The 18,304-nt window shown below is 49.1% G+C and overlaps 1 protein-coding gene across 2 annotated transcripts in view; it reads right to left on the bottom strand.

Moving 5' to 3' along the window:
• RDX (radixin) overlaps positions 1 to 18,304 on the bottom strand; it is a 441,143-nt gene that overhangs the window by 51,404 nt on the left and 371,435 nt on the right. The window lies entirely within an intron of this gene.

Here is an 18,304-nt window from a genome sequence, read left to right as displayed (position 1 = left end):
CCAAACTCATGCAGAGCTGCTATTGCAGGCTGCGAGTATCGGTACAGACCAAAGTGAAAACATGCCCCAACACATCCCTGTCTGCCAGGCCCCTAACACTTCAAGTAGTACTTCTAATTAATATAATCATAGGTCTTACAGACCTAAGGCAGGGTGTTTAGCATTACATGTGAGGGCATACCTGCATGAGCAGACATGCCCCTGGGATGGTCAGTTCCATTGCTGCCAGTGTAAGTGGACCGGAAAGCTGTGCTGGACACTGTTTGTTTATTAGAAAACTGTGCGATTACTTTAAATCTTTACAGTATAAAATACAGTGAACTACAATAAAATGCAATAAAATAAAATACATCCCCCCCTTCCTCTGCCAAAACCAAGTAAAACCATTAGTGCAACTATGTAGTTACAAGACTGACTGTGTTAACTACTATTGTCCAATCAGGGTTCTATTAAAAGACTATGGGCCAGATGTAGGTAAGTTAATTTTACCGATTCATAAATACCGAATTTTACCGATTCGGTATTTATGAAGCGATAAAATTGAGGGGAGGAGATGTAAAAAGAATCGGTAATTGAATTACCGATTCTGTAAGAATCGGTATTTACCTAATCGGTAAATACCGATTCGGTAATGCCCATTGATTCCTATGGGCTTCAATGCCCATAGGAATCAATGGGCATTACCGAATCGGTATTTACCGATTCGGTAAATACCGATTTTTGCAAGGGTGCAGGGGGTGTCACTTTGATACCCTCTGGCACCCCGATTTGAGGCATGTGTACCATGTGGCACACAGACATGCCCTAAGGGCATGTCCGTCTGTCACATGCCATAGGTGTGCATGCACACATGTGCATGCACACCTGGAATCGGTATCTTACCACCCAATTGGATTGGGTGGTAAAATACCGATTCGGTAAGGCCTGTGGGATTCAGAAGAGTCCCACCTACATTTCAAAATTAACGAATCTGTAAAAATACCGATTCGGTATTTTACCGATTCGGTAAATTTACTGAATCGGTAAAAAAGGGCCCCTACATCTCTAATGACCATTTACCGGTCGGTAACGGCCGAAATCGTCCGTTACCAGTCGGTAAATGGACACCTACATCTGGCCCTAAGAGTTATAATTTCACCATGCGAGCACGCCTACTAAAGACTAGGAGACGTGTAGAAGTTTGACGTCCACACTCACGCAGCGGAGCCAGATGACAACTGTTGGATTCTGCATCAGACCCTTCGCCGACCCAGATTAAGTACCTGAGTCCGATGGTTCCAATTTCTTTTCGACGACTCCCTGGGTTAACTATAGGCTGACAGCTTTGGGGCGACGGGGGAAGCACTAAGCCTACTGTCGGGGCACATCGGATCTGTAGCCTTTAGTTGGGAATCGAGTGCCAATTTAACTTGGTGGATGAACTTGCCGACCCTAGCTAATAAGCAGGTCGTGGTTTCTGAGAAACACCAGTCCGAGGCCTCTCTGCATGTTCTATGTCCCAGATTCCGTAAAGTCGCATCAGTCGCTGTCGGCCGCTGGCCAACTTTGTGCAGCAACATAGCAGATGTAGCCAGGATTCTCTGCGATAGTTGCAAAGGCGGCAAGCAATGGCACCGTCCGTACGTGCCCAGGTTGGGCACGTACGGACGGATGCGCCTCTTGAGGGCCAAGAGGCGCATAAACAGAATTTTCTGTCTTGCCTGGGTTGTTAGTGAATCTTGCAGGCAAGGTTGAGGTTTGCCGGAGATATAAGACTTGTCCAGGGCCAGAGTTAGAGGGTTATGTTGAAGCGAAGCAAGATCAAGCTCAAAAGAAATGGACCGGACTTGGCGCTTAACGGTTTGGGCCCAGGCGGCATATGGAATTTCGTGAAGATACAGGCTCCTTCCCTCAATTTTCAGAACTTTAATGGTTAGTTCCACCTTGGAATGCCATGGGGAGCCTTCGTCGCCATAGATGTTTTTTAGGAAGTGCTTTAAGGTGTTTTCGGGCGATTTTAGTACTCTAATGTAGTATTTTAGCAAGTCCCCCAGTAGTACCAGCTCTGGTCGTTTCAGGCCTATTTCTAGTCTAAGCTTGTTGTTCCGTGCCTGTCTAGGGGCCCGTAGCACCTTCTTGTATGCTTTCACCTGGGCCACTTGGACCACTTTCTCAAAGGCCCCTGGGTAGGCTATATGGCCATACGTGATGGCGGGGATCAGTTTAGCCCAGAGTACTGTCAACATCGGATCTGCAGAAGGACTGGCCAGGCCATGGCTTAAGCGTTGTAAAGACGATATTTTGTTTATTTTTGGTTTGAGCTCCTTCAGGTGTTTAACTGCAGTGGCCCTCTCAGATACCCATGTGCCCAGATAGTTGTAGGATGGGGTCGTGGTGATTCGGTGCTCCCCCAGAGACCATGAAGCTTTTGTTTTGTGATGGTATTTGCCAAAGATTACTATCTTGGTCTTGTTCACGTTGATACATACCTCATTCTCCTTGTTGTAGGTGGCAAGACTATTTAAGGCTCTTTGAAGCCCTATCCTGGTGTGGTCCATGATTACTGTATCATACGCGTACTGCAGTGTTCCCAGGACCAACTTCCCTAGTCTAGGGGGTGCTAGGTTGGCATCTGTCAGGGCTTGCCCCATGTCTGCTGTGTACAGATTAAAAAGTAGGGGCGCCAAGACGCACCCCTGCTTTAAACCAGAGTTGGTGGCAATTCTTGTAGTTGTGGTTGTAGGGCTTAGTTTCACCTGGACCCAGGTCCCCTCGTAAAGTGCTTGTATGGCTTTTAGCATGACTTTGGGGATCCCCCAGGTCTCTAGTTTAGCCCATAGCTTCTGTTCACTCGGTCAAAGGCCGTTGAATAGTCTATAAAGCAACAGAACAGGGGCAACTTGTTCCTCGTGTTAGCCTTCTTCACGAGGTACGTGAGCGCTATGATGTTATCCAGCGTGGAACTGTTGGCCCTAAAGCCAGTCTGTGAGGGCGGAAGAATGCCGTTCTTATCCACCCAGATCTCCAGGTCCTTTAGGAGAAGGCAGGCATATACCTTAGTTTCAACGTCAAGAAGGGCTAGGAGTCTGTAATAAGCCGGGTTCGAGTGCTCGCTTTTTTATGAATTGGAAATAGAATTGAGCCTTTCCAGGAGGTTGGCAAGATTGCGGTTGCGAATGAGTGGTTGAATAAAGAAGTAAGTTTGGTTGCAAAGAAGACTGAGGCAGTCTTAAAAACCTGGGCGGGGATCCAGTTTGGGCTAGGGGCGCCGCGGGTTCTGATGGCCTTGATGTGCTTTACTATCTCCACCTCCCAGAATTTTCCAGGTTGGGTCAGTCTTAATTCTTCGGTCAGTCCGCTTTCAGTATTGATGGTAGCGGCTGCCGCCTTGGACCACGCGGTGTTGCAGAGAGGTGGCCGATTTGACTCACAGGTATACAGCCCCTTTGCATACTGTTCCCACACTTTACCTGCAACATTGTTTTCCTTATAAGCGCCTCCAGATGACAAGCTGTTGATATAGCGCCAAAGCTTGCGGTTATCTTTTTCTTTGATTAAGGAGAACACTGTCCGCCAAATCTGTTCGGCCCGCTTTCTTTTCAATTCCCAGATTTTCTTTTAATATTTGGCTCGCAGAATGTTAATGGAGGGCCTCCCTGGCAGGTAGGTGCCTTTCTTTTTTGCCCTCGCTGCCTTGTTGAGTGCATGCTTAGTCTGATACAGGCCTGCGTTATTAGGCGGCATGGCCTGATGTTTTTTTGACTGCCTCTTGGTTGATGGCTGTTGCCCAGGTGCTTCAATATATCTTTGGTCAGTGTTTCCCATTTATGTATGGTGTTCTCACTGTCTTGCGGCCTTAGTTCATCCACCCTGTTGGCTACAAATGCCGAGAGTCTGTGGCGGAGATTGGTCGACCATTTTATTCTTTTAAGAACTAGATGATGTTCTTCACCTGTGGTCGTACCAATTACTTCGTAGGGATCCGCCTGTTCTCGAGTCAGGTTGAATGTGGCACGGAGGGGCCTTTGGTTGCTTTCGGCTCTGTCATCCACAGTGAAATTGCAAAGTTTGTGAGTCAGTCCTTCATTGGTGAAGATGTAATCTATAGTGGAGACATTCCTGAAGGTCCAGTTAGCGGTCCATGCGGGGTGGCTCATTTTTTGTGTCCCGTGGGTGGATTGCAGATTGTAGTTTGCTAGAAGTTCGATCAGTGGAGCTGTCTTCTTACTTGGGGGTGCCGCAGGGATCAGGTCCAGGCCTCTCAGATTGAAATCACCCGCTATTATTACATAATGGTGCAAGCGGCTTATTAACAGGTCTTCCAGGGCGATGGCTAAGTGCTTCCAAGGCGTGGGGGGAATGAAGTTTTGCTGGGTTGAGATAGCAGTTGATTAATAAAAGCGGGCGGGGTGTTTGATCCGCTCTCAACCCTTCTATTGTGATGGCTTGCAGGTCAGGTGACTCCAGATTTAGTTCTTTTACATTAAATTTACAGGCATGGCTTACGAAGATGGAAAGACCCCCTGACGGACGACCAAAAGGTCGTCCTTTTGGTAGCAGATTTAAAATGTTCGTAAAAGCCAGCTATTGGGGTCGTTGACCTCGCCCAGGTCTCCTGGATGCATAATATATCCCCCTGAGCCAGATAATCAAGAGTGGTCGTATCCCTGCGGATATTATTTAGCCCCGCGATGTTCCATGAAATGATGGTTAACTTGCGAACTTGGCCCCTTAATGGATATACGCGTGCTCTGTTTTCATGGGTGTGGGCGGGGTTAGAAGCCCTGTCTCCATGTGTCCTCCGTGTGAGCCAGTCCTTGCCGCTGCACACTACGCTGCTTTCCTTATAGCAGGATTTTTATTTTAGCGGGGATCTTGGCCTCCCTGATTTCAATCCCCAGTCTGTACTGATGGATTTTGTGCCTTTGAGAACAGAGATAGGTTCTTGAAGGCCGTAGTGCGGTCTGAGGACATGCAGGTATTTTGGTGCCTTGGGGGCGGTGACTTCTATGCCCCATTCTGCCAGTTGTGTTACTTCATTGAGGACAGCTTGTTGGGCTGGTTGATTCACAAATCAGATTATGGTGGAGTCACCGTGGGTGTCTGTCTCGAGGCTCTTGAACATCACCCATTCGATCATCGCCGAGGTGATATGTGCCAGAGAATCTATGTGGCTGAAGAGTCGTACAATGTTGGACCTATTCAGGATGTCAAAGGAGCCTATAGCTATAAATCTAGGGGTAAACAGCAGCTCGTATATTTCTGGGGGATTTTTTATATTCGGTGGCGCGCCGTTGTACCGCTTCTCCCAGGGACGTAGGTTTCTGATGATTTGGATGTGGCGGGTTTCTAATGGTGTCTCCTGGCCGCAGTCTGTCTGACGCCACAATTGGGAGTTCTACCTCTCTTGGCGGTCCTTGCCACTCTTCATTGATTACATTCTGGTGTGGGAGGTTTTTGTATGCAATACCTGGCTGCTGACTGCCAGGAGCCTCAGTTGGTAGGCCTACCAGGCTGGGTGGTCGCAACTGCACCCGCTGGTGCTGGATTGTCCACCGGTTACCACCTGCAAGGACCTTGGTTGCGCCTCCACGTTGGGTTGTTCCTCCGGGTTAGGGATTAGATGTCTAAAGGCCTCTTGATGAACGAGTGGTGAGTCGCTTGGCTTGTCGGTCTTAGGTGCGTGTTTAGGGATGAAAATGGGAAAAGGTGGTTTAAGGCTGCTTTCAGTAGCGGTGGCGCCAGAGGTTATTGTGGCTGGAGATATGATCGTTCTTTTACTTTAGATTTCTTTAGTTGTTTCTTTAGTCTTTTTTTGGCTCTCCTCGACAGCGGAGCATTTACATTAGCCAGTGCGCCTTCGACCTTCTCCGGGAGAGGTATGCTGGCGGTTGAGTCGTCACTTTCGGTGACGGGGTCCAAGACATCAAGGTCCCCGCTCCCTTGTTCTACCAGGCTGTGATTACTGCATGGCCCTACCAGTAGAGCTTTTGGTGGGCTGATAACCGCGATGCAATGGTCGGTCTTTTCATCATGCACTTTCGTCAGGGCTGGTAGCTTTTGTGCCGCCTGTACTCGAGGGGACCTCTCACCCAGGCCCTTGGCTAGTGCAAGCATGTCTTTTAGAACTTCGGGTAGACTTGCCCATTTTTCTATAATGGCAGCACAGGAATTCATATTAACCTTGTGGGCTTCGAACAGCGCTTATAGCTTTACTAATTTATCATCTTGACGCACCAGGTGCTGGGCAATTGAGTGCAGGAGATCGACTTGAACCTCCATCTTCGTGGACTGCCATAGTAAGGCCCTAGCCATAGTGTCTTGAACTTCTCTTATTACGGTCAGGTTTAAATCTTTGACCGTGACTTCATCGATAGAGTCTTGGTGTTGTGTCAGGCCCAAGGGGCTCCATTCCTTCGTCTGCGCTGTTCTCCTGGCATTAATTCTACCTGAGTTTATGGGTGTATCTTCAAGTGTGCGTTCTATAGGCTGTTCTAATTTTTGTAAGAACGATGCCGTTAGCGCAACCATGCCCGGAGTGGTCGACTTAGTTATTGACCGGGGTGTCACCGTTGTGCTTGGTCGCATCCCAGTGCTCTTTGGGGGAGAGGGTGCAGTAGCCGTGTTTTGCTTTGCAACGCCTGCCTCCACGATTTCCCCCTCAGTGGAACTCGTGTGAACATCAGCTATGATCCTTAACAGGCTCTTCACCATGGCGACAGGTTGGGGCAGTGCCTCCGGGCTTCCGATTTTTTCGGTATAGGCATAGGCAGGCTCTCTGAAGTAGCAGCCAATTGATCTTGGTTGGCTTTTGGCGTCCCCGGTTTGGCACTGCCCTCGGGACCTGTTTGACTCATGTCCGGGGCTGTCGGTCTACTGGGGGCCTGGAAGAATTGGGCAATGAGACCCTGTGGGAGGGAATTGCCAGAGACTGGGTCCTGAGATTTTTGGGTGCTAATACTTCTAGTTACTCTTCTTTGTGCCGTGTTCTCAGGGTTCACCTCTGCCCCCTCCACCTCGGAGCTGGACTTGATCCTTTTGAGCAACATCCTTAAAGCGCCGTAAACTGGGGCTCTGCGTGCTGAAGTTCGTTTTCTTGTGTGCTTACTTGTCGGGATATCACACCTGTGGGGGCCGTATATTATTTGTGTGAGTCTTTTTAGTGTTTCTGGTTAGTATTACCTGCTCTCAACGCGAACTGTACGGGTCAGGGTTTTTACGGGGGGAGAGGGAGGCAGGCAAGCGGTGCACACAGGGTGACCGCGGGCTGGGAGACCTAGTCAAGTAACCCCTTGGTCCGCACCCTCGGCTCTTACCTAGCGACCACCTCTACTGGCGGCCGCACTCGCCACTGCCACTTACCTCCCGCACTGGCTGCACAGATAGACTCCAGACACTCCAAGACACTCCAAATGCTCCAGGCTCCAGATGTTCCAAAGTGCCCTAATACTCCGGGTCCCAATAGGCAGCACAGCTCGCAATGCTCAATGCTCAGTAAAAATGTCTATGCTGCACAGTATGTCACTGTTTCCACTGCACAGCCCCCCACAACTCGCCGTACTCTACTCCGGTGCTGCGCTGTGCTCTGCGATCCGTGGACGTGAGCTCCGGGCGCTGGGCCCTGTGCGGCTACTTCACAGTTTATTGGCGCAGAGGCGTGGAGGCTGCCTCTGGCTCTCAGACTTCTGGTCGCGGAGGCGCCCCGGACCCGGTTTCAACAAAACACGGCTGGCGGCGCAGGTGCTGCAACCTAGCACACGCCGCTGCTGCCGCTGCCGCCGTTACCGCCGCCGCCCTAGCTCTCTCCCGACACACTGCATGCTGCGCTGCTCACTAGCGCCACCTTCACTCCCGAAGGACACTGATGAAAACAAATACTCCAGCTACATGATGGCTTCACTGAAAATAGGGATGTTTTGTATCGAACATCTCGTACTATTAAAAGCACACTGATTCTTACCCACACTGATTCTTAGTGTTGGTTTTATCAATACATGCACACAGAGGACACCTTAGAGGTGCCCCCTGAAAACCTACCAGCCTCTGCTATGCTCGCTGAATGGTTTCTGCCAGCCTGCTACCAGAGATAATGTCCTGACGTCTTAGGGTGAGAGCCTTTTGCTCTCAGGAGACCCAGATCAAAAGCCTGTCACAACCCCTCACACAGCATTCCTAGGCCAGCAAGCTTCAAAGAGCTGCCGCCTTTTAAATGCGAATCTGGCTCCCCTCACAGGAGAGGAAGCTGACTAACTTTGTCCTAAGCCACTTTGGCACCTGGACAGGTGGACAGGTGGAAATATTAGCGAGTCAGGTAGGTGTGCCACCCCCACTTTAGTGCTAAACTAAGGTGGGCTAAATGAAGCTGGACAGGACGTTTCAGAAGACGCCATCTTTGTGATGGCATACTTAGGAATGTAGTCATGTAGGGGGCGCAGGGACCTCAAGGGCCAGTAGCCTATTGGCCACTACCCTACACTCTTCTAACATCCCTTAATTCAGTATTTATGGGTGCCCCAGGCACCAAAAAAACAAATCCTGCCAACCTCAGAGACGAAGAAGGACAAGAAGAGTCACACCCTGCAAGAATAGAAGTTTCAGAAAGTGACTTGGCGCCAACCCTGCTAGCTTGCTTGCTGCCTTCACCAACTGCACCAAAAGTCCGCTGTCCTGCAGCTTCCAAGTCCCCAACGCCCAGGAGACCTTTCAGCACTTCACCCAAGAACCAAGACCTCCTGAAAAGCAGAGGACCTGCTTCCCTGCAGGTATTCAAAGACCCCTGAAAGAACTCAGTGACCGCAAAATACAGAAACCTGAAGACGCCATTGCACCTGTCGCTCCAGGCCAAAGTTGAAGCGGGCCAACAGGGTCAGCGTGGTCCCCCAGCTCTTCAGACTAAGCCCAGTGTGGTGACACCTCTTGTGGACTCTCAGACGTCGCCTGCAGTCTCTGCATGCAGGCCCCCTCTCCTGCGACTGCTCCCGGGAGGAAAACCCGATGACTAAAGACACCTCTGTACCCATCACCCGTGGGCCATGGAGAAGGGGACCAAAGGTGTCCCTATGTCCCAGAGCATTGTGAGGCCTGAGCCACCCCCCCACCCCCGCTGGTTCAACACCCTGGCTCTCCTAGTCAAAGTCAAAGCCTCTTTTTATCCCAACCGCTCTGAATCGACTAACATAGGGCACCAACGCTGTTTTGCACCTCTGCACCCAGCTGCCCAAGTGCCGCTGGTGGTGTCCTGCTGGTGCTGCCTTGGACCTTGTCCACCACTCATCTTAACTCCTGGAGAAGGGTCCTGCACTTCACTGTACTATACCTGAATACCGCATTAACTTTTCGTCTGATGCATTGCATTGTGTCGACTTTTTGAACTAAAAAGAACTAATTTTGAAAAAACATACTTACCTGAACAATTTTCTTCCGATGCCTAAACATATATAAAGATACTTGCTATTTAAAAATTTTTGTGTGGATCTCCTTCTTGAGTAGTAGGTCTCATTTACGGAACATTTTGTGTATTTTCAGATGGCTTGCACTCCTCTGTGATAAGGTTGCTCAAACACACTAGTCCTAATCAGAGCACCTTCGGATTGCCATAGCAAGCCCATGTCCACTCATAAGAGAACCACTGGACTCTTTACACGACATCTCATTTTGATATGTAGAGATCCAGCTTCCTACAATTCCCCTTCTACTTGTCACTGTGCAGTTAGCAAAACAGAGCAGAAGAAAGACAAGCAACATTTTGTTCTTTAAACAACTACTTTGTTTATGCTGCAGGACTTGACCTGCCTTGCCCCTAGGCTGCGGTCTCTGACAGAGAAATTGTCACATCAGAACTCAAATGTAGTAAGTTAGTAGAGTTGAGTGGCTATACAATTTCTTTATGATAGGAGACTGGGTGCATCACAAGTCGCCTATTATACTAAGAAACAAATATGCGACACAATGAATTAAAGGGATGTTTTTCATGGTTTTGAAAGGTTAACTCTTTATATGCAACTAAGTTCATCATGGAATTTAACAGTTTCATAGTAATGTTTAAAAGAGGAAAACTAGGCTTGGCGTTGAAATAACATTCATTGTCATGCTGGAGAAAAGAGATAGGGTTGTACAGACTTTCAGGCACATTAAGACTAAGCTCCATTGAAAACTGCAACCCAACTTGTGGTGTAAACTAATGCTTTTGTAAATGGACTAGTGGGTAAATCTGTAATATTTGCAGCAATACATGATTAATTTGGGGTAGATCAGAACGGAGCAGCTTTGATGGGGAAAATACATTTGAAGTGAAAAAAGGCTTATTATTATTCAAATACCCTTCTTTAGGACATGGGACCCTACATGGTTCAGCTTACTATAGGCTGCTTGTGGACAGGACTTGCTGCAGGGTGACAGGTTTTTAAACGTTACTAATGTAATGCTTGGCAAGCTAGCAATATCGTTTTTACAATTCACACTCTCAATGAAGGCTGCCAGAGTGTGTCACAAGATCTTTCCAGTCAAACCAAATGTGTGGAATACCGAGCATGGCATGCACTTTGAAAGTCAAAGTGAAGCCTGTCGCAGGAAAGTACAATGCACTACTGCCCATTGTATTGGCCTTTTTCCCCCATTATTTATTATCGAGGGCCTTTTTTCCCCATTATTTATTATCGAGGCAAGTGCATACATATAAGGCAACAAGCTATTGCCGATGTAGCAATATATAGTAACATGCAGGGCTGGTAAACAAGCAGGTAATAAGTCAGCGGAGCCAGATGCGGCCCACAATAATATAAAGCAAACATACATAATTACATCCCCAAGCAATGGGCTAATAATGAAAGCAACATAAGAGATATCCTATCATCTGGAAATATGAAGCCTTGTCCAATACACATAATCCACACTGATCATTGATAGACCGCAGTTAAGTATGAAACGGTTCCCAGAAATCTCTGTGTTTTAATGCGCTGGGAAGAGTCGTAGAACACGTTTCCGCACGTTCCTCACAAAAGGTCATATCTTTAAGCCAGTCTTTAAATCGCTGTGATCGCCAGCCACTCCACACCATGGCAACTCTATATTTATCAAGAAGAATCGCAGTGGAATTGAGCTTGCAAAAAATCTTAGGAAGGTGTTTAACATAACCCAGAAACACAATGTTCGCTGACAGCCGGAGCCCAGGGTGGGTCATGGATTTTACAGCCTGCAGAAGTTGGTTTCAGAACTCAGAAACGCTCAAGTAGTTCCATGCTAGATGTAGAAAACCATCGTCCCAGACACCACATCTTTTACAACGACTGTATTCGGAATGAGTGTACCTAGTAGAGCCATCAGGGTGGAGTACCCCAAGGATCGCTCAGCCCCACGTCTTCAACATCTACAGAGCCCTTCTCGCCGCCATCGTCAGACAGGATGGACTCAGCATAGTATCCTACGCCAAAGACACCCAGCTCATCCTCTCACTCACTAAGGACCCCCTCATTACCCGACTCAGCTTCCAGGAAGGAATGAAGGACGTCGCTCCCTTGATGAGCAGCATCTCCCTGAAGCTTAACCAGAGAAGGCAAAAGTCCTTGTCCTCGGACCCTCCCCATGGGACAACACCTGGTGGGCCACTGCCCTCGGCAGCCCCACGGACCACTCCTGGAACCTCTGCATCATTCTCGACTCGTCCCTCACCATCACCTGACAGATAAACACAGTCGCCTCCACCTGCTTCAACACCCTCCGCATTCTCTGCAAGACCTTCAAATGATTTCCCCACCAAATCAAGAAAGACTGGCACCGACTTACTCATAACCAGCAGACTGGACCACGGAAACGCCCTCTACGCCAGGATCAACAATTCCCTGCTCCGCAAGCTCCAGACCATACAGAACACCACAGCCAGACTCATACTAGGCATCCCTCGACACAAACATCACCCAGCACCTGCGAGACCTCCACTGGCTCCCTATCGAGAAGAGAGTAACCTTCAAGATAGTCACCCATGCCTACCAATGAAGTCCACTTGTGTCCTCAGAACACAAGAGGACCTCACCGCCCCACCAGCAGTGCGCCAAGAGGCGCGTTTGCAGAGTGGTGCAAAAAGGGGCATGGCCTCGGACCAGCTCTCAGCAATCCAGCTGTGTGGCGCTTAGTGGAGGTACCTGGTGGGCTAGTTGGGCCCCCTAGCGACCCTCAGTATTCAAGGGGAATTAATTCCCCTACTTAGAACGCATCAGGGGTGCGTTTGCAGAGTGCTGCGGTGGGGCCACCGGCAAAATGCCTGCTTTTTTTTGTTGTATATATTTTCAGAAGGGGGGCTGTGTGGCCCTCCTTTAGTACTTTTTGGGCCCTGACCTTTAAAAAAAAAAAAAAAAAGAAGAATACGGGAAGGGGGCCGCGCATCCCCTCCAGAGGCCTATTTCAGCCCCGTGGACTCCATCCCCCGGGCATGGCCTCCTTTTTATAAATATATCTATAGAGAAGCTGGGCCGCGTGGTCCCCCTTTTCCCTGGGCCACTATTCGCACGGGGGACCCCATCCCCCAGTGCTTGGTCATTATTTTAAATATTTATTTGGTGGAGAAGGACCACGTGGCCCCCCTCCCCAGGATGATTTCGGCCCAGGGGACCCTATCCCCCAGCCATTTTTTTTTTTTTTTACTAAAGGGAGGGCCACGTGACCCCCCTTCCAGGCCACTTCTGGCCCCGGGGACCCCATCCCCCGGGCCGGCCCTTAGCGTTGGGGATCGTGAGGGGAGTCCCGATGCCCCCCCAGTCCCGCCGGCTCCCCCGCCTCATGCAGTAGCCGACATTGCTTTTGCACAAGGGGAGCTGCTCTCCCCTTGTGCAAAAGCAATTCAGCTTTGGTTTTTTGAAGCGAGAGCAAGTTTCCTGCTCTCCCGTCCAAAAACCAAAGCAGGGTTTGCTATGACAGGGCGGAAGCCATGCTCCAGCCCTGCCATCGCATACAGCAATGTCCTGGGGGTGAGCACCCCAGGACATTGCAGGAGCCGCCCTGGGAAGTGGCGGTCCCCAGGGCCCCTCCCTCAACAAAAGTAGGGGGATAGGGGGGCTTTTTAAAGAGGTCCAGGCTCCGTGCCCATCTGAGTCATGCTGAACAAAAGAAGTGGAAGCTGTTCCTCTGGGTAGGGTGTCACCCACCAGCTATTTAGTGGCGGTGGAGTAGGGGTAGGGGCTGAAAAAACAGGAGGCAGTGGGATGGGGGGATCCCACTTTTGTGGAACTAGGGTCCTCACACACCCAGCAAGCTAGGTGTCATGCTTCATCATATGGACCTGCTCCTCGTTAGGCCGGCGCTGCAATGCTCTACGGGCACCCGCAAAGGGGCTCTTTGACGGAGATCTTTTGTTCCTTTGCCGTATGATGAAGTGGGGGTGTGTGGCCTGTGGCTGTGTAGATATGGTGTGGTGAAGAGAGTGCGGTTTTTAATTTAAAAGAGGTTGGATAGTCCAAGTAAATAAGATTTATTCAGGCTGGTATTCCACCTCATTAAAAATATATCTAATGGAGTGGCACTACCCTAGCAAGGGTTATTCAATTGATATTATGCTCTACTCTCTAGAGTACTACTCTCTAGAGTAGAGCATAATAGCTGATGGATGACGCCCTACCCAGAGGAACAGCTTCCACCTCTTTTGTTCAGCAGTCTCCAGGGCCTCCACATATAATTAGCATAGCCCCGGGGAGGGGGCGGTCCCCGGGGCTGCAGGGGCCCGCAGGTCCCCGCTATTAATTTTGGCATTGCCCAGGGATCTGGCCCACCCGGGGGTTCATTAAAATGAAGAGCCAGAGAACGCGCTTCATTTTAAAAAAAAATTCTTGGGAGGATTTGCGCACCCAAGCTCAAATTCTGCTTATTTAAAAAATATATATGCTTTTTTGGACCCTGTGGGACCCCCTGAGCAGGCCTAGGGAGTCACAAGACGGTTGCCAACACTTCCTGGTAGGGAATGTTGGCAGCCAATCAGAGTGAAGCTCGTGCCCGGGAGGGTTCTCGAACCCTCCTCCCTGCTCAGATATCGATATTTTTATTTCTTGAATTTCTCAGCAACTACTGAACGGATTTACACCATTTTTAAAAAAGGTCTCTTTCTGAACCAAGAGCTACCCTTTTGACAAATTTGGTGTAATTCTGTTCAGCAGTTCGGGCGGTAGCCTGTTCCAATTTTTCCTATGGAACAAGGGGAAAAAGCGTTTTGGGACCCTACTTTTTTCTTGGCCCCCGCTTGACGAATCACCCCAATTTTCAAGATAGAAGCTGACCGGAGCGGGCCATTAGTTTTGAAAATTTCACGACGATTCGTCAAATGGCTTTAAAGATATTGGCAAAAGAAAAAAACGCTTTTTGAATAGAAACAAGACCCTAAATATAACTAACTACTGGTGACTGCCAGTAGGTAAAAAAAAAAATCCTTTCTCCCCAGTCAGGTGGCGTCTCACATTCCGCGGACCGCACCGGCCGAAAAAGTCAATAAACAGCAGGTTGCTTGTGAAGCAAAAAAGACGCACTCAGGAGTACTGCAGCAATGAGGATTTATTTGTCCAGATTTACACGCTACGCGTTTCGACAATGACTATTGTCTTGATCACACATGAAGGAAACCCATAACAGAAAGAATTAATAAAATCGATGTGCAATATGAATATTCCCCAGCTAATGGTCACATCATGCAGCCCTGGATGGGCAATTATTAACCAAATTTCATAAATATCCTCGAAAGATTCATCATTGTTAAAACACATATTACATTTTCATATGCACTCCAATTCATATGTACATAATCACTGTTATCGACCTAATTCACATTGGGGATTGTGGGATCCAATTTGTACTGTTACACCCCAAGTCAATCAAGCCCTGGATGGGCTTAGGTAGAGATAAATTAAACACCAATAGGGTTGCGTTAATCATTGTTCTCACCTTACTATTAACTCTGAGTTTAGTACAGGATTCCTTCCCAGATCGTAGTGCTAATAAGATCAATTGATACAATTTTCACATTCGCTCATGGATGGTTTCCCTGACACTTTCGCTGCTCAATGTTAAGAATAATCTGGAGTGGATTTATAAGTGAGATATCAATTCTTCCCCCGCATTGAGGCCTTTAGGTGACTTTGTCTGGAGTTCGATTATATATCTGGATTCCAGACTGCGAGAAGTTGGCCTGATATATAGTGCTCACTATTCTAGTGATCACTTTGTATCATTCCAAACAACCCTTATTGATGATTGGTTGTAAGTCAACCTTATAGACCAGCTATCCTAGTAGCATTGACAGGAGCAGTCTTTAAGCTAAACTCTAGAGGGCGTGTTAAGCCAGCTGTTTTACCATCACACTCACCTCTTGAACACCAATTGAAAGGACACCACACAATTGGTTATAGAAATAAAGTATATTTATTAATAACAATTCTACCCTGAACTCTTTATGAGTCAGGAAGCTAAGCACAATACAAAACTCTTAAGAAAATACTGCAAGTTGCACAAATAACACAAATGCCCGAGGGGCACGAAAAACCATATACTCTAAAAGTGGAATGCGAAATACTAGCAGGTAAGTAACACGATCCAGAGGCTTCAGGACCGCTAGGACTACCTTCCTGGACCCTAAGGTTAGGAGCAGGAGGCCTAGGGAACTCAGGTGCAGAGTGTGAACTCTTAAGCGGGATGCGGGACAAAGTCTATGGATGCTAGTAATTCTAAAGTCGCTGTTTCCGGACGAATCCGACTAGGTAGACTAAAAACAAAAAAGGATCTGGACACTAGGATAGTGAACCTACGCTGGAGCACCGAAATACTCGGGTTACCTAGCCCAGGGGCTGCGGCTGCATAGGGTTCAAATGATGTCGGGAATCCTCGTTGTAGTCTATGGAGCCTGAAAGAAGATGTTGCTGGCAGGCGACCAGTGAAGATGTTCGGTGTGATCCAAGGCTGGATCGGTGATGAAGACGACCTGAAAGCAGAGGAGACTCAGTTCTCAATCACTAGCCAGTGATTGTGTGGGCACCAGGATGGCACCGGATGAAGTCACCGCGATCAGGTGAGTGGGTGACGCTGGACTCTGCAGTCACACGGGCCAGGAGGCGTTGTCGGCGACCAGGCTGGAGGTGCGAGCTGTCCCACGATGGCGTCTGCTGTCGGCGATGCTGGGTCCAGGATTGGAGCAACAAGCCTTGGCAAAGGCAAGCCCACGCGGTGGAGTCAAAATGGCGTCTGGAGTGGACCAGGAGGGTCCAGGGCACTTGTTGAACAAGGAGCAAGGGCCAGTCTAGAGGACCTAGACCAGTGGTGAAAACGTCGTGGTACGTCGTCAGGAGGGCCACTAACCAACGGGCAAGTGACCGGACGACGTGGCAAGCAGCAAAGAAGCAGAAGGGCCCCACGCAGATCTCGTGGATGCTGGGAGGCTGGACTTCGGTGCTGGAGCTGCTCAGGGTTTGCGCTTCTCAAACCCCAGTGCACTCACTCGAGGATCCCTCGGCGGTCATGCTGGTTAAGCGTCGTGCAGGTTTTGAAGATGGCCGGTCCCTCAGGTCTCGTCACACCCACGAATCTCAGCAGGGCTGATGATGCAGGTAGAGGTCAGAGATGGCAGGGAATCTCGTCGAGCTGGTCAGTCTTGATCCAGAGGATGGACGTGCTGCAAACCGCAACCGCTTAGGTGGTGCCTGCTGGTGCAGGGTGGCTACTCCTTAGCCACAAGGGAGAGTCTTCAGAGAATGTCAAGAGTTCCTTTCGTGGAAAGTAGTTCAAGATTCAAGATTATCTAATTTGGGAAGGGGGCCCGCTCCTACCTTTATCCTAAGAAAAGGGGCTGGCACGCGACTAGGTCCTGCCCATGGGTGGGACCAGGAGGGGGGTGGTTACACCCCTCTCCTTTGTCCGGTCTCTCCCCAGCTCAGGGGGTGGGGTGCCCCTGGAACTGGTTTGAGCCGGCATATGCACAGTGAGCACCGGGGTGCCACTTGCAGTCACCTTCCTCTCAGCCCTGCCTACCTGGGATACACAAAATCCTGTCTGGGATGGTGCTGGCACCGCCCCTGACAGGAAACCCTTTGTCCGAGCCCTCCTCGCTGGAAGGACTACCAGCAGCAGGAGGTCAGACTTGTGTCTGTGGTGGCAGCATCCATTTTGTGATGCTGAGGCTCGAGTTAACTTTAACCGGGGTTCACAGTTACATACATGTCGTGTCCCTCTAGAAGGGTGGAATGCTAACCCCGTCACCAGAATTGGCGAGGGGTTAGTATTCCAATTCGTATGACACCTTACTCGACATGTTTTGATAATGCTATGCCAAAGTTAGCATTTGACCGCGCGGTACATAATGCACTTAAGAGTATATGGTATAGCGTTATCATGGAACAGCTATTAGGACTTGGTTCCGCAAGCTGCAAATGGGCTCAGCTCATGCCAGAGCACCATCTCACATAATTCCAAGCACTCTGCCTTCAGGATTGATAAGGCCTGCCATAGGAGTGACTGATAGGAATATATGTGTCCATTTTAGGGTTAGATATAGGAATACTATATCTAAAGCAAAGGGTGATTACACCACCTTGCCCCAGCTGTCGTGCAGCCAGTTGTGTCAGATTTGGGTGGCCAGCCAGGGGTGGCATAATACATGCTGCAGCCCCTGGTAGGCCCTGGGTACACCTATGCCCTGGATACCTAAGGTATGCTGTACAGGGACTGATAAGGTGGCCCAGTACCAATTGATAGATGCACCTAGGGTACATGGAATCCATTTTACAGAGAGAGCAGTGGGCCTGGGGTCCTGAATAGCAGGGCCCCAGGTCAACTAAGTCGAAAAACCAGCTAAACACCAGGCAAAATGTTGGGGGCAACCATAGTCAGATATGCACCTTCCTACATAGACGTCTTAGCCTTTTCTTATAGTCCCTCCCCCCTGATATCAATTGGGATACAGTCCAGACAGAAGGATAGCAGATTTCTATCCCTGCTGTGGTGGGTAGCAAAGTGTCGGGCAAAGGATAGTTTTCATCTTTATTCATGGTGGCCCGTTGGTGTTCCAACACTCGTTTCTGAACTGCGTTCCCTGTACTACCCACATAACGATAGCCGCAAGGGCATTCAAGGCAGTATACTACCCAGGTCGTGGAACAGGTCATAAATTTCGTGATCTTAGTCCTAGAGACTCTATCTGGTGCCTGATAGGAAAGAACTCTTACTAGAGCTGCAGGCCTTGCATTTGCCGCAAGGATACGACCCATGCATGGTATGCAGTCCCTTTCTCGATTTCTCCTGGTCTTATTTTATCTTAAGTGCAATTTGTAGAGCGCACTGACACCGTAGCCTTCCTGGCGCTATG

Source organism: Lissotriton vulgaris, chromosome 8, assembly GCF_964263255.1.
Source record: "Lissotriton vulgaris chromosome 8, aLisVul1.2, whole genome shotgun sequence".
Lineage (NCBI taxonomy): Eukaryota > Metazoa > Chordata > Amphibia > Caudata > Salamandridae > Lissotriton > Lissotriton vulgaris.
Note: the sequence above shows the minus strand (reverse complement) of the source record. Positions and strands in the feature narration are given on the sequence as shown.